This window comes from Piliocolobus tephrosceles, chromosome 7 (genome assembly GCF_002776525.5).
Source record: "Piliocolobus tephrosceles isolate RC106 chromosome 7, ASM277652v3, whole genome shotgun sequence".
In the NCBI taxonomy this organism is placed as follows: Eukaryota; Metazoa; Chordata; class Mammalia; order Primates; family Cercopithecidae; genus Piliocolobus; species Piliocolobus tephrosceles.
The window spans coordinates 80520027-80537941 of record NC_045440.1 but is presented as its reverse complement, the minus strand read 5'-3'; positions in this window follow the sequence as shown (position 1 = coordinate 80537941).

Sequence of the window (17915 nt, the reverse complement as noted above, 5' to 3'; positions counted from 1 at the left end):
AAATCAAATTAATGCCTCCACTTTTCCTGAAGTGTTTATCCAGGTATTGGTTACTGTATTCACTCAATAGATGGTTGACCTGTAAATAGTCAGGAAGAATTTTATTAGCTAGGTTAGCCAATACACTTATGCTGGCTGGTTGGACTTCTCAAACTTGGGCTGCATTATTTGTTTTTTGGTCCTAGTTATAAATGCAGATCACACATTTCAGTCTAAGGAAAAATTGCTAGTGATATTTGGTGTCTTGCATATTTTCTGGTAAGTTACCATGTCAGGCTCACCACAAAATATGAGAAATAGTAGAATTTTTTTTAGTCCTTACAAAGATGATCTTGACAAAGAATAGGTCACATTTCGATGTCATTAGCCTGAGAGGCCTATCTATTTAAATAGGAAAAATAATCTTTTGGGTGCATATAGAAGGGACATAAAAATAATCAGTTGTTATCAGTTGCCACCTTAATGCATTTGGTCTAATTGCAAAGAACAAACATTCTAGGTAAATTTAAACAAGTCGTGAAGTTTCTGAATTAATTCATGACAAAACAGTTCAATGATAAGTTGCATTATTAGTCACCTGTTCCTTGCTATCCTGACATCCTATAGGTGACTTTGAGGCTCTGGATATATATGTAACAGCAACTGTGAGGGACCTAGAGTTGAGGCATGTGGAATAGAAGTGTTTGAGTTAACACTTTTTAGAAGTGCCTGAGCCATATAAAAAATTGTGCAATTGGCAGTGTTGGCAGTGGTGGAAACTGTCTGTTTGAATGATCTACCTCTGTAAGTTTCTTACTTTTGGAGGCCTTTTAGTGAGCTCAGGGTTAGATCTCCAGTGGGGCTGAATATTCATGTTGTAAGATCCTTAATATGTTTGCTTTAAGAAGTATAAGTCCATGGGTCCTGTGTTCTGGAGTTTACAAGCCGCAGTAATGGCTTGAAACACTTGAAATGGCCCTTTTCAATATAGTTCTAAGGCTGACTCTCACTGGTGTCTTTCCCTATATAATGTCTACTGGTTGTGTGTTCTGTAGGGGTGTATTCATTGGTGTCTCTTTAGGAAATTCAGTTTGTAACTCTTAGGTATGAATCTTGTGTATGACATTAGATTTTGAAAACACCTGACAAGATCGGAACGTAATAAGGTAATGTGGTCAGAAGGAAAGTGAGAATTTATGGGGATTTTGTGATGTAGATTACATTATCATTAAGGCTAGGGTGGAAATTTTAGATAAGATATATTGAATTCTTCTGTAAATATTAATTGTTATGATTTTAAATATTATTAGTTTATACTTTTAAACAGTGCTTTGCTACATACCCTTAAAGACAAAAAAACCTGCAAAAAAATCTTGAACACTCTTTAATAGTTTCTTGTGTGTATAGTATGGCTGTGGACATTCTAGAATTATTTTATATATCTAGTGGGATTAAGAAAGTGGGTAAACATAATCTCATTGTTGGGAGCCAGTGTTCTCACTGGGGAAGAAGAAGGTACATATATGGAATTGGGGAAAGTAGGAAAGAATCTTGTGGCATTAGATTGGAGTTAGAGATAGAATCATACACACACATATATTTCTTAATAATAAATATATTTCTTAATTCATGATTTAAAGGATATCTTATTTATAATAAAAATCTATATTTCTTAGCTCTGTTCACTAAATGAGCTTAGAAGCAATTACACCTTGGTACAATGAGCACAACTGGCATCCAGATTTTGTTTTTGAAATACCATTCTCCACTAAAAGAAACTAGGGCAAGATGAATGTTGGAAAGGCAGGATGATCTTCTCAAAGTATAGGTCACATTTTCATGTGATCAACATGGGAAGGCCATCTAATTACATAGGAAAAAGAGTTCCTAAGGGAGCATATTGAAGGGACAAAAGTTATTGATATAACTGTAGAGAACAAACACTCTGGGTAGACTTAAATAAATCACATAATGGTTTCTGAATAGTTTGAAGCCATAGCCGAATCCAGAGCTGAGACAGAAAACTCAACCTGAGTCTGAAGCATTTTACTGTGCCCAAAAGTATGGAATTTCTAGAACAATGGAGATTCTTTAAAGGTCACAAGAACCAGCTTGAAGGGCTCTTGATGGCTAAATCTATTATAGGACAATCTAACCATCAACAGAAATATAACTAATGTCTGGTAACCCACTGAATAAAATAAGAATCTATGGCTTTCTGCTGAAGCTAAATAAATAAATGGGAGAGAAGGAAAAATTCTTCATTATGATATAATGTTACGTAATAAACAGAGAAGAAAAGATAGTTAAAAAATTATGCAACTATTATAGTTACAATTGACTCAGGAAAGAATCATTAACAAATGCCGAAACTACTGTGTGAAAGTTTGATGGGAAACAGATAATTACATTGTCTCAGAGGACTTCCCCAGAGATCGCTTATCAATCACAAAGAAAATATTGATGATTCTACATGGAGAAACCTTGTGGATGCCATCTGAGCCAGGTGATTGAAGTTAGCATCACTAGTAATGTGATAAACTAACATTATGTGCCTCTCGGCATTAAGGTGCACCAAGTAGGAAGCAATATTACTTGTGTGGTATTCCTGCCAAACTTGCAAAAACAAATTGTTACAGAACATCAGAGAAGTTCACATTGACAGAAGGTCCACAAAACAACTAGCCTGTACTCTTCAAATATATCAATGTCATAAAAGCAAAGAAAAGTGAGGAACTATTACAGATTAAAGGAAACTAAAGAGAGATGAGAACTAATTGCAATAGATGATCCTGGATTGGATTCTGGATCAAGAAAAATAAACCACATAAAGATTGGAGATGATTGGTGAAATTGGGATGCTAACTGTATATTATATTATGATATTACATCAATTATTAGATTTTCTGAACTTGATAACTGTATGTTGGTTTATGTAAGAAAATGTTGCTATTCTTAGAGAAGATAAACACTGATAAAGGCTGGGACATTTGCAACCATTGGTAATAGCAATGAACATTAGTAATAATAACTTTATTATTTATATGAATATATGAGTGTATATAAAATAAAGACAGAAAGAAGGAGAAATATAAAGTAATGTGCAAATGTGATGTAGGTGAAGGGCATATAGGAATTCATTAAACTGCTCATATAAATTTCCTATAAATTTGGATTTTTTCAAAATAGAAATATAAAAATCATTAAAATTTATTTAATGTTTATATAAAAATAAAATATCATTTTACACTTTAAGGACTTTGAGAGTGAAAGTCAATGAAGGTTCTGTTTTAAAGGAAAAGCTTTATGTAGCCCCTTAAGCATTTCACCTGTAAAGACGGAAATAAAATACACAGCTGTACACAACTCCCTTTCTCTCTGCAAAGTTTAAGTGTTAGACTTTCAGCAAGGGAAAGCCTCAATCTAACCATAAAACTTAAAGTCTGCTTAAAGGCTTTGTGATTTGAGCAAGTAAATAAATCCATTTGTAAGTACTCAAATTATCCTTGAAGTGGAGTTGTAAGTTTTGTTCTACCTTTGCAATTTTTCCTGTGTTATAATTACAGAAAAGGCAAGATTTGGTCACCTGTGAATCTTTCAAGGGAAATGTCTTTATAAATATTTTTGAAAAGTTTGAACCAATTTGCCTTTGCCATTGTGGGTATTTCATGTAGCATGTGCACTGAAGGACTGGACATATACTTGGGTGCCATTGAGTAAATGTCTTGGGAATGTCCAAATACATCACTGTTCATTAGACAATGCTGAGATTTCTTTTCTGGAGGGAAAGACTGTTATTTTTGAATAAGTACTTTGGAGTCATGACATTAGAGGAGAAGTTTTCTTTTAACACCAAGAATATAAAAATCAATAGGGAGTTATGTTAGAATTCTCTAGAGAAATAGAACCAATACCACATATGTATTATACATATATTTCCATGTCTAAAAATATGATTAATTAATTAATTCATTCATTTGTGATAAGAAATTGGCTCACATGATGATGGAGACTGAGGGCCTAAGCTCTGCAGTTCAAAGACCTCAGAAGCAGGAGAGTCAGTGGTGTAAGTTTCAGTCTGAATCCAAAAGCCTGAAAACCAAGAGAGCTGATGGTATAAGTCCTAGTTCAAGTTTGAAGACAGAAGGCTGACATCCCAGCTCGAAGACCATAAGGCAGAGAGCGCTCAGCCTTTTGTTCTATTTAGGCCTTCAAGTGATTGGATGATTCCCACCCTGTTTGGTGGGAATCCACAGATTAAAATGTTATACTTATCCAGAAACACCCTCACAGACACGTCCAGAATAATGTTTAGCCAAACATCTGGGGACCCTGTAACCCAGTCAAGTTGACACATAAAATTGACCCTCACAGAAGTGCTTTGTGCGTTGTAGTTTGTTATGGATAAAGCAATCCTTCTGGTATCAGAAGTGTGGGCTTTAATTCATATTTAAGCCTTCCTTTGTATGTAGAACTGCCTCTAATAAGTCATTTCTTTCCTTATGTTTGATTGGGGTATCTCAAGAAGTTAGAAAAGTTAGAAAAGTTTTTATGTCATGCCTATAGGAGAAACTGCAATGTGGCAGCTGCATTCCTTATTAGGACGGAAGGACCTAGGCCCTCAGCCATCAACTCTTCCTAGAAATTGCTCTCTCCACTTGTTTTGTCCAAGGTCATCCTCTCTTTTCAGGGGAAGTCTACCTCCAGTGACTGATTGATTTTGAGTAAAATGCCTGATTTTCTTCTTGTAATGGGGAATAATTCTGAAAGGGCATCCCAGCTTCAGAGCTCTCCATAGGGTTGCCTGAGGTCTTGGTTAAGAATGCATCACAGCCCAATCTTATCCTTTGTCCAATCTTGCCTTTTTTTCCATTTCCCTTCCAGAGGTGCTGAACCCAAGTGTACACTCCGATAAATGTTTTACACAAACTAATCTCTGTCTTAGATTTTGTTTCTCGGGAACCCAACCTGCAACAAAGCTGAAATCATGAACGACTTCTAAGGCATGTTAACTTAAAATTTTAAATAAGGGAGCTTCTGTAACAGAGTGCCTAGCACAAAATATAGAGACCATTGTAAAGACATGGGTCATCAACAAAAATATACTGAAGTTTTTAGGAAAACATTAGTCAAGTCAGGATAGGGCATTATGAAAAACAGTTAAATAGTCATGAAGTTTATCTTTACCAGGAAGAGAAAGTAAGGTAGCTGCTCTTAGATTGGAGCAACAGTTGACTATTATATGGGAATCAGCAAAGTAAAAATTTATAGTGGGAATAAGTTTGGCTAGGAGGTGTTGGATGTTATTTTAAAGTAATGAGGCTTGCACTCTATTAGGGAGTCATGATATGAGAGGTGAGGCCAGAACACTTTCTGTTGAGGCTTCAAGTAGTTAAGCTGCTGCCACTATCACGTGCAAACAAACATGAATTAACAGAGTCAAGAGACATGCTAAGAAAAGCAATGGGCTTATGACAGGGTTCCACTTTAGGGGATAAGCACCACAAATCATAGCGTTTTCTTTTACCTATAATGAGAAGGGTTTTACACAGTTAGGGAATTCAGGAATTGTAATTCCTGCTTAAGAAAGGAGAGGACTCTTTTGGTACTAGAGCCCAACAGGTGTCTCTGGATTATTTATTTTAGTATCCTTCATGGTGAGATAACTAATATATGAAGAATATAATATATTAATTATTTCCAGCATGCATCCCTTATAATGTATAAAAGTAAACTGAGTGGGCCATTTGAGAAGCACCAAGGATTACCTGAGTGAAAAGTATATCTTAAGAGTTTTATTGTTCAGAGTTTGGAGACTATATTTTGGAAAGACAGTATCAGAAAAATCTCTCAGAGAGAACTGATCATTACATCATTATATTAGCACAGGCCAGAGGTGCCTGAAGCTAGGAAATTATTATGTTATTTTGAAAAGGCAAAATGTTTAAAACGAACACAATAACAAGTACAAACATATATTAGAAATAATAGCATTTTCAGAAACAAAGAGAGTTTTCATTAAAAATTACTTAAGTTATCCATTCATCCATTGGTGGACACAGGTTATTTCCATACCTTGCCTATTGTGAATAATGCTGCAGTGAACATGGGGGTGCAGATATCTATTTGAGATGCTGATTTTATTTCCTTTGGATATATACACAGAAGTGATATATGTGCATATATTTTTTACATGATACTTCTATTTTTCAATTTTGGAGGAACCTTCATACTGTTTTCCACAATGACTGTACCAGTCTACACTCCCATTAACAGTGCACAACGGTTCCCTTTTCTCCACATCCTTGTCTTTTTGAGAATTTGTCTCTCATCTTTTTGATAATAACCATCTTAACAGGTGTAAGGTGATATCTCATTGTGGTTTTGATTTTTATTTCACTGATGATTAGTGATACTGAGCACATTTTCATATACCTGTTGACCATTTGTATGTCTTCTTTTGAAAGATCTCTCTCTCTCTCTCTCTCTATATATATATATGCACACACACTCACACTAGAATATATTAATTAGCCATACAAAATGAAATCCTGCCATTTGTGAAAATATCTATGAACCTGGAGGACATTATGGTAAGTGAAATAAACCAGACCTAGAAAGACAAATACTGTATGATCTTACTTATATGTGGAATCAAAAATATCGAATTCGTAGAATCGGGGAGTAGAATGGCTGTTTTCAGGGGAAGACAGGTGGGGGAACGGGGGAATGTCAGTCAGAAGGTACAAACTTTCAGTTATAAAATGAATGTGTTCTGGGGATCTAATGTACACCATAGTGACTATAGTTAATAATACTATATTGTTTACTTGAAATATGATAAGAGTCCTCATCTCACACACACACAAAGTGGTAACTATGGCAAGTGATGGATGTGTTCATTAATTTGTGGTAATCATTATACAATGTATATCTATATCAATATACCATATTGTATACTTTGAATATATATAATTTTATTTGTCAATTAAATATGCTAAAATAAAATTGATTTGTTATGTGTATTTTGCCACAATTGAAAATAAGAGAAAAATTTAAAAAGCAATTTGGAATTATAACGAAAGTTATACTTAAGATCAACCTTTTTCTGAACTAACATATAAAGCTTTCTTTAATAATTAAGATAAGCTTTTATGTATGCATTTAAGCATAAACAACATGTAAAATGTAGGATTTCTCCCTCTTCAATTATATGCTGATTTCTGTAGTAAATTAAGCATATACAAATTTGCATAAAGTTGCTTATGCGTTTAACTTGGACTTTAAAAAAATGGCAGCCTTATCGGTATGTCCAGGGCAATTGATACCCTCACTGAGTTTGCCATCCTAATAAACTTGCATCTCTTCCCATGATAAGACGATAAAACACATCCACCATTTAACGTAACAGCATGCAACTGTGGTATTCTTTGCAACTACCGTATCACCTATATTAATATCTACTTTTTTTAAAAGTAAATTTTGATCCTTTCCACTTACAAAGAAAACTGGAAAGTAGATAATTGAGAACTACTATACACTATTTATTACTTTAGTGGGACTTCCTTTTGCTTGAATATTACCCAAATATATCCTAATGGAATTTTCTGTATTTATATGTCCAAAAATAAAAGTTATTTAAATTTTGTTTAAAAGAACTAAGGTTCTACTTAGAAAAAAGGATAAACTATTTGTTAGCCTGACATAAACTGGTATTTATTTTCTTTTTATATTGCGACTTAGCAACTAAATCCCCATTAGTGTGATTCACAGTTAAACTCAAACTCCTTCTTTTTCTTCCTATGAATTTTAGTTCGTGTGGTTCTTAAATAACCAGGATTTTAAAAGTATTTTCTACTTTGCTTTCTTGGAGTTTTTGTTTCTCTAGGCTACTTTACATAAGGGCTTTAGAAGCCAATCATATAATAGGAGCTCCTCTCAATTTGAGATAATTTATAATTTATTAGTATTCTCTGGAATAGACAAGGTATGGCAATATGTTTGTTGAAACATATCTCATTGCTCACTCTGTTGAAGAACCTTGTCACACTGCAGAAACATTGAGATTTCCCCCTCTTTCATTGTATGCTGTTTTCTAGTAATTTTCCAGTAGACTTCCTTCCGTAAGTCAAGCCAGGGGCTCAACTTTAAATTTTTGTTAACACTAAAAGCTTTCCTTATTCCTTAATTTGGCTTATTTTGTGTATTTCTATGGAACTCCCTATTTCTTTTCTGAAAACAGGAGAAAAAATCATGCAGTAAAAATGTGCAAATTTCATGGAAGATCATGAAGCTTCAGACAAGCCAGAACCAATTAGTTATATTCCATCTGCATTCCCTTTCAAGCATAATCATACAATTATCATACAGAGTTATTTGTTTTTCAAGGATGCAAATGTTTATATTACTTTCTTATTATCCTTGTAATATCTGTAAAAGGATTTCTATTTGTGTTTCCTCTTTCATTCTTGACATTGGTACCTTTTGTCTGTTCTCTTTTTCTTGACAGTTTTTGCTTTTGGTTTTATTGGGTTTCTCCCTTTTCTGTATCATATTTTATTGCTTTTTGCTCTTTTTTATTTTTAATTATCTTTTTATTTTAGAAAATTTTATTTTTATTTCAATAGTTTTTGGGTTATAAGTTCTTTAGTAGTGATTCCTGAGATTTTAGTGCACCTGTCACCCAAGTAGTGTACACTGTACCCAATATGTAGTCTTGAATCCCTCTCTCCACTCCTAACCTTCCCCCTTGAGTCCCCGATGTCTATTATATCATTCCTATGTCTTTGCATTCTCATAGCTTAGCTCCCACTTATAAGTGAGGATATACGATATTTGGTTTTCCATTCCCTAGTTACTTCACTTAGAATAATGGCCTCCAGCTCCATCCAAGTTGCTGCAAAAGACATTATTTTGTTCCTTTTTATAGCTTTGTAGTATTCCATGGTGTATATATACCACATTTTCTTTATCTACTCATTGGTTGATAGGCACTTAGGTTGGTTCAATACCTTTTCAATTGCAAATTGTGCTGCTGTAAACATGCATGTGTCTGTGTGTTTTTAATATAATGACTTCTTTTCCTTTGGGTAGATACTCAGTAGTGGGATTGTTGGATCGAATAGTAGACCATTTTAGTTCTTTAAGGAATTTCCATACTGTTTTCCATAGTAGTTGTACTAATTTATATTCCAACAGTGTAAAAGTGTTCCCTTTCCACCACATTCATGCCAACATCTATTGTTTTTTAACTTTTTAAGTATGACCATTCTTGCAGGAATGAGGTAGTATCTCATTGTGGTTTTAATTTGGCTTTCCCTGATAATTAGTGATGCTGAGCATTTTTTCATATGTTTGTTGGCTGTCTGTATATCTTCTTTTGAGAATTGTCTATTCATGCCCTTTGACCACTTTTTGATGCAGTTATTTGTTTTTTACTTGCTGATTTGTTTGAGTTCTTTGTAGATTCTGGATATTAGTCCTTTGTTGAATGCATGGTTTGCAAATATTTTCTCCCACTCTGTGGGATGTCTTTTTACTCTGCTGATTATTTCTTTTGCTGTGCAGAAGCTTTTCAGTTTAATTAGGCCCCATTTATTTATTTTTGCTTTTGTTGCATTTGCTTTTGGTGTCTTAGTCATTAATTCTTTGCCTAAGATAATGTCTAGAAGAGTTTTTCTAATGTTATCTTCTATACTTTTTTGGTTTCAGGTGTTAGATTTAAGTCTTTGATCCATCTTGAGCTGATTTTTGTATAAGGAGATGAGGATCCAGTTTCATTCTTTTACATATGGCTTGCCAGTTTTCCCAGGACCGTTTTCTGAATAGGGTAACCTTACGCTTTTGTTTGCTTTGTCGAAGATCAGTTGGATGTGTTTGGCTTTACTGGGTTCTTTATCTTGTTCCATTAGTCTGTGTGCCTATTTTTATACCACTACCATGTTGTTTTGGTAACAATAGCCTGGTAGATTTATTGATTTATTGACTGATTGATTTTATTTATTTTTTTGAGATGGAGTCTCGCTCTGTGGCCCAGACTGGAGTGCAGTGGCGCGATCTCGGCTCACTGCCAGCTCCGCCTCCGGGCTTCGCCATTCTCCTGACTCAGCCTCCCAAGTAACTGGGACTACAGGCACCCGCCACCACGCCCAGCTAATTTTTTGTATTTTTTAGTAGGGACAGGGTTTCACCGTGTTAGCCAGGATGGTATCGATCTCCTGATCTCATGATCCGCCCGCCTCGGCCTGCCGAAGTGCTGGGATTACAGGCATGAGCCACTGCGCCTGGCCACCTGGTAGTATAATTTGAAGTTGGGTAATGTGATGCCTCCGGATTTGTTCTTTTTGCTTAGGTTTGGTTTGGCTGTGTGTGCTCTTTTTTGGTTATGTATGAATTTTAGTATTGTTGTTTTCTAGTTCTGTGAAGAATGATGATGGTGTTTTGATAAGAATTGTGTTGAAACTATACATTGCTTTGGGCAGTATAGACTCTTTGGTGAAAAAATTTCCCTTCTTTTTCTTGGCTGAAAATCTCAGGGAGAGCTGTCTGTCTGGGAGTTGACTGGGAATTATCAGAGAAGGCATTTTCAGTTATTTATGGGATCATCAAGAAACCTTGTTGACTGTAGAATGTGTGTGGTATATAAATTTCTAGATAGTGGCTACTAGAGTGTGGCTTTTGGTGTCTCCATTCTAGTTAAGCCAGGAATGTATTATATCATACCCTTAATTATAATTCCTTCATAAATCTTGGCAAAATTAACAAATTAAGAATCATGAATTGTCCATATTTTTGATATTTTTGTGACGCTAAGAATGTCAGCAGGTTATGGGTGGTGATGTCCTGATCCCTCCGTTGTAAAGTTCCCCACAATCTAATGATTCATCTATTGATGATGATTGAATTGATTACTTTATTTGGAGTAATACAATGTGGTTTTAAGAATTCTATAATTTCACCCACATCATTATGTAAAGAAGAATTTTCCTTCATGAAGCAGAGTTATTTTGTTACTCTGAAATATAGGTGATAGAGTAAGAATGGACTCTTAATTTCATCCTTCTGATTGATATTTTTTAAGTAGAAATTTAAAAATGCTGTTTAGTAAATAGGTTTTGTTTTTTTACTTTCTTTCTTTATTATTATTATTATTTACTCTTTTAACATATCTATATTCGATGTGTTTTAAACTATTACATTCATTATTATTTCTGATATTGAAATCATTTCAAATTTGGCCAGGGGGCATTCTTTCATGTTGACTTGTGTGCCCTTTGACGTCTTGTATATTTCCAGATATACACTTAGAATCTACTATTTTTTTGAAGGCCCTGAATTCTTTTAGTAGGGAATGGCATTTAAAGAATTAGTGCTATTTGGTTGTCATTCAAGAGGCTTCTAGACCTCTTCAGTGGACAGAGCTAGGAAATTTGTATTTTCTAAAAAAAGAAAAAAATCATGGGTTTATAATGATATTTCAAATTCAAATATTAATTCAATATTAATTAAAATTCAGAATTAATATTAAAATATTTTAACTAAAATTAAAAAATTTCCAGCTTTATTAAATTATAATTGACAAATAAACATTGTATATATTTATGGTGTACAATGTGATGTTTTGATATATGTACAAGGAGACTTTAAAAGTTTGCGGAAAATGAAATTAAAAGGTAAATATAAAAAGTGCAAACCTGACTCCTCAACATAAGCTCTATCAAATTCAACACACTTTTGTAAGCAATGATACCAGCTATGTAGTCCATTCCTACAGAACTGAGAGTCCTGGGAAGTTGGCATTATCAATGCAGTCTTTTTTACATTATTTACTGCAGAAAATGGATGCCAGTTGAAGATTTTTTTAAGATTAGGAAACAAAAATAATTTAGAAGGAGCGAAATCAGGACTGTGAGGTGGATGCCTAATAACTTCCCAATGAAACTCTTGCAACATAGCCCCCTCGTTTGATGAGAGAAATGAGCAGGAGCACTGTCATGGTGGAGAACTCTCTGGTGGAGATTTCCTAGGCATTTTTCAGCTAAAGTTTTGGCTAACTTTCTCAAAACACTTTCCTAATAAGCAGATGTTATTATTCTTTAGCTCTCCAGAAAGTCTGCAAGCAAAATGCCTTGAGCATTCCAAAAAACTGTTGCCATGGCCTTTGCTTTTGACTGGTCCACTTTGGCTTTGACTAGACCACTTCCACCAGTTAGTAGCCATTGCTTTGATTGTGCTTTGTCTTCAGGATCATACTGGTAAAGCAGTGTTTAATCTCCTGCTACAATTCTTCAATGAAATGCTTCAGGATCTTAATCCCACTCGTTTAAAATTTCCATAGGAAGTTCTGTTCTTGCCTACAACTGTCTGGGTGCAACAGTTTTGGCATCCAGTGAAGAAAATGTTGCTCAACTTTAATTTTTCAGTCAGAATTGTGTAAGCTGAACCAATTGGTATGTCTATGGTGTTGGCCATTGTTTCTGGCATGAATCATCAGTTCTTTTCAATTAGGGCATGAGCAGGATTAAGTTTTTCCTCACAAATGGATGTGGATATTCTGCGGCTGCGGATTTCTTCCTCATCATCTTGTCTCTTCTTAAAACAAGTTATTCATTTGTGAACTGCTGATTTCTTTGAGGCATTGTCTCCATAAACTTTTTGTAAAGCATCAGTGATTTCATCATTCTCCCACCTAAGCTTCACCACAAATTTGGTGTTTGTTCTTACTTTAATTTTAGCAGGATCCATATTGCTGTGATAGGGGCTCTTTTCAGACGATGAATTATTCTTACTGCTTCGAACTGGAGCTTATTCAGACAAGTTATAACAAGTTTGTATGAATTTATTTTGGTACATAAACATTTTGAAATCCATGCTTAGCTTTTTCTGTAATATGCATTTCCATGAACTTTTTGAAGATTCCAAGAATATTATAAAATTATTACATCAAGTGACTTAACGTATCCATCACCTCACATACTTATCCTTTTTTGTGAGAACACTTAGTATCTACTCTCTTCGCAATTTTCAAGTGTATAATATAGTATTATTAACTATCATCACCATGCTGTACAATCGGTTTCCAGAACTTATTCATTCTAACCGAAACTTTGTACCATCTGACCATCTCTCCATTCCACCCCTCCACCTCCAGCCCCTGGCAACAATTTTGATAAAGTCACCAATACTTTCTGATTCTGCAAATTCAACTTTTTTACATTCCACATATAACTGAGATCATGCAGTATTTGTTTTTCTGTACCTGGCTTAAGTCAGGTGACGTAAGGTGTCTAGGGTCCTCCATGTTGTCACAAATGACAAGATTTCTTTCTTTTCTAAGGCTGAATAATATTCCATTGTATATATACAATATATTTTGCATATCCATTTATCTATGTACTCTTGGGTTGATTCAATATTGTGGCTATCGTGAATAATGCTATAATGAACATGAGGGTGCAGATACTTGTTTGATATACTGATTCCATTTCCTTTGAATATATACCCAGTAGTGGGATTGCTGGATCATTATTTTCCTTAGTGACTGTACTATTTTACATTTCCACCAACTGTGTAAAAGGGGTCTCTTTTCTCCACATGCTCGCCAATATTTGTTATCTTTTATCTTTTTTATAACAACTATTCTGACAGGTGTGAAATAATATCTCATAGTTTTTTGATATAATTTGCCTGGTATTTAGTGATATTGACCATTTTTTTGTATTCCTGTTCATTTGTATGTCTTTTTTTTGAGAAATGCCTTTTAAGGTTCCTTGTCCATTTAAAAATCATGTTATTTGATTTTTCGCTATTGAGTTGGTTGAGTTATTTATATATTTTGTGTATTTACCTGTTATCAGATATATGGTGTGTAATATTTTTCTCTCATTCCATAGGAAATCCAATATTTTCTCCCATTGTCTTTACTCTATTGATTATTTCCTTTGCTTTGCAGGATTTTAGTTTGATGCAATCTTATTTGCCTATTTTTGTTTTGTTGCCTTTGTTTTTGCAGTCATATTATAAAAATCATTGACTAGGCTGGTGTCAAGGAATTTTTCCCCTGTGTTTTCTTTCAGTAGTTTTGCCATTTTGGGTCTTATATTTAGATCTTTAATCCATTTTGAGTAGACTTTTGTGGATGATGTGAGATAAAGGTCCAAGTTCATTCTTCTGCATGTGAATATTAAGTTTTCCCAACATCTTTTGGAAGAGACTATCCTTTCCCCATTGTGTGTCCCTTTCCCATAAAGCTTTGTTATGTGGCAGCTTGGTTCAAGATCAATTGAACATTAATGCATGGGTTTATTTTTGGGGTCTCTATTTGTTTCAATTGTTCCATTGGTCTGTATGTCTGTTTTTAGGCCAGTATCATGCTGTTTTGATTACTACAGCTTTGAAATATATTTTGAAATCAGGTAATGTGATGTCTTTGACTTTGTTACTTTTGCTCAAGTTTGCTTTGACTATTGAGAGTCTTTTGTGGCTCCCTATGCACATTAGAATTTTTTTTTTCTATTTCTGTGAAAAATGTCATTAAAATTTTTGATAGGGAGTACATTGAATCTGTGCATCAAAATTACAGTATAGAAATTTTAACAATATTAAATCTTCTAATCCATGAACATAAAATAATTTTCCCTTTATTTGTTACATCTTCAATTTCTCTCATCAGTGTTTTATAGTTTTCAGTGTATAGCTCTTTCATCTACATGGTAAAATTCATTTGTAAGTATTTTATTTTATTTTTGATGCTATTGTGAACTGAATTGTTTTATTGATTTCTTTTTTGGATACTTATTAGTATACAGAACTGTTACTAATTTTTGTGTGTTGATTTTGTACATTACAACTTTACAAAATTAGTTTATTAGTTCCAATAATTTTTCAGTGAAGTCTTTAGGATTTTCTATATATAAAATAGTGTCATTTCCAAACAGAGACAATTTTATTTATTTCTTTTCAATTTGAATGCATTTTATCTTTTTCTTGCTTCCTTAGTCTGGCCAAGATTTCCACTACTATGTTAAATAGAAGTGGTGAGAGTGAGTATCCTTGTCTTGTTCCTGATATTAGAGGAAAATCTTTCCGCTTTGTGCCACTGATTCTGATGATAGTTACGAGCTTGTCATATGTAGCTTTAATATATTCAAGAACACTCCTTCTATATCTAATTTGTTGACAGTTTACATCATGAAAGGATGCTGAATTTTGTCAAATGCTTTTCTTGCATTTGTTGAGATAATCATATGATTTTTGTCCTTCATCCTATTAATGTAGTGTATCACATATATTGATTTGCATGCATTGTACCATCCTCGTATCCCAGAAATAAGTCCCACTTGGTCAGAGTGTATAATCCTTTTATGGGCTGTTGAATTTGGTTTGCTAGTGTTTTGTTGAGGATGTCTGCATCTATACTCATCAGGAATATTGGTCTGTAATTTTCTTTTCTGTCTGTCTCTGGCTTTGATGTTAGGATAATGCTGGTTTGGTAATATGATTAATTCAACTTTTTGAATATATACTTTTATTGTTTTTCTCTTACATGGGTTTTTTATTGCTCAATAATATTAAATTTTACTTGTAATATTAAATTATGTAATAATATTAAAATATTAATTTTAATGCAATAGTAAATTTAAGTGAAATCAAATATTAAATTATTAATTCAATGATTAAATTTTAGGTGAGATCAAATTTTACTTAACATTAACTTTAATTATATATCTGCATTATTCTAATACGTATAGAACAGCAAAATAAAATTAACATTGTTATTATTAATGATTAGGTTGCTGTTAAGATTTCTTTCAGACTCTGTCTATGAAACGTATTATATTCCACTAAATATGAAAAATCAAAATACTATATAGAGAAATTTTTTGTGTTTATATCTCTTATTTGATATCCAATTAGCTTGTTTTTGCAATTGCAATTCCTTGTATTCTCTTTCTTTTCTCTTTTTGTAGCTACTCTTTTATTTTCTATTTTTTTTTTTGAGACAGAGTCTTCTTCTGTCCCCCAGGCTGGAGTGCAGTGACGTGATCTCGGCTCACTACAAGCTCCACCTCCCGGGTTCATGCCATACTCCTGCCTCAGCCTCCCGAGTAGCTGGGACTACAGGTACCTGCCACCACGCCCGGCTAATTTTTTTGTATTTTTATTAGATACAGGGTTTCACCATGTTAGCCAGGATGATCTCGATCTCCTGACCTCGTGATCCGCCTGCCTCGGTCTCCCAAACTGTTGGGATTATAGGCATGAATCACTACGTCCGGCCGCTACTCCTACTCATTTTTTATAACAAGTTGTTGCTTAGTACAAAAAATTCCCTTTATAAATGTAATTTGCTAAATAAATGCAAATTCTTTTTCTTATATAAAAATAGCACATTATATATGTTCTTCTGCATTTTTTCACTTAATACTATATCCTAGAGAATTTTTCATATCAGTGTATAGCAATCTTCCTTATTCCTTTTTATGGCTATATAGTATTAATTTACTGTAATTTATTTAGCCAGTCTCTATTAACAGATATTTGAGTTATTTCCAGTTAAGTATTAAAATTATTCTATAGTGAATAATCTTTTGCATAAAACATTTCATAATTTTGCTTTTTTTTTGGGCAGATTCCTAGCAATGAAATTGCTGAGTCAAAAAGAGAATGTATAAATAATTTTTCTAGATTATGTCAAATCTCCCTCTGTATTATACCTTTTTGCATTTCCAACTCTTATGTGGTTGCTCCATGACAATTAAATAATGCATTGTCTAATTTTTGGAATTTTGCTGGTCTTATAGGTGTGAAGTGATATCTTAATTAAATTTTAATTTGTGAGTTAGGTTGATTATCTTCTCATGTGTTTGATTTCTTCTTCTATGTTCTGTTTGTTCACATCTTTCGCCCATGTTTCTATGTACCATAGAAATATCCCTTTGTCTGTGACATAAATTGCTTGTATTTTTTTCTTAGTTTGTCCTTTGTCTTTGTTTCTAATCTTTTTGTATACACATTTTTAATTTCTTTTTTAGTGTAGTCAGACTTTACTTCTTTTATTGCTTCTAAATTTTGAACTAGGAATATATTTCCAACTCGCAGGTTATAAAAAAATTTATCCTCACTAATTTTTCTATTATATGGTTTTAAAAATTTTTACATTTTTGATTTTTTTTATTTTTTATTTTTATTTTTTATTATACTTTAAGTTCTAGGGTACATGTGCACAACGTGTAGATTTGTTACATATGTATACATGTGCCATGTTTGTGTGCTGCACCCATTAACTCGTCATTTACATTAGATATATCTCCTAATGCTACCCTTTCCCTTTTCCCCCTCTGCATAATAGGACCTGGTGTGTGATGCTCCCCTTCCTGTGTCCAAGTGATCTCATTGTTCAGTTCCCACCTATGAGTGAGAACATGTGGTATTTGGTTTTCTGTTCTTGCAATAGTTTGTTGAGAATGATGGTTTCCAGCTGCATCCATGTCCCTACAAAGGACACAAACTCATCCTTTTTTATGGCTGCATACTATTCCATGGTGTGTATGTGCCACATTTTCTTAATCCAGTCTGTCACTGATGGACATTTGGGTTGATTCCAAGTCTTTGCTACTGTGAGTAGTGCCACAATAAACATACGTGTGCATGTGTCTTTATAGCAGCATGACTTATAATCCTTTGGGTATATCCCCAGTAATGGGATGGCTGGGTCGAATGGTATTTCTAATTCTAGATCCTTGAGGAATCGCCACATTGTTTTCCATAATGGTTGAACTAGTTTACAGTACCACCAACAGTGTAAAAGTGTTCCTATTTCTCCACATCCTCTCCAGCACCTGTTGTTTCCTGACTGTTTAATGATTGCCATTCTAACTGGTGTGAGATGGTGTCTCAATGTAGTTTTGATTTGCATTTCTCTGATGGCGAATGAT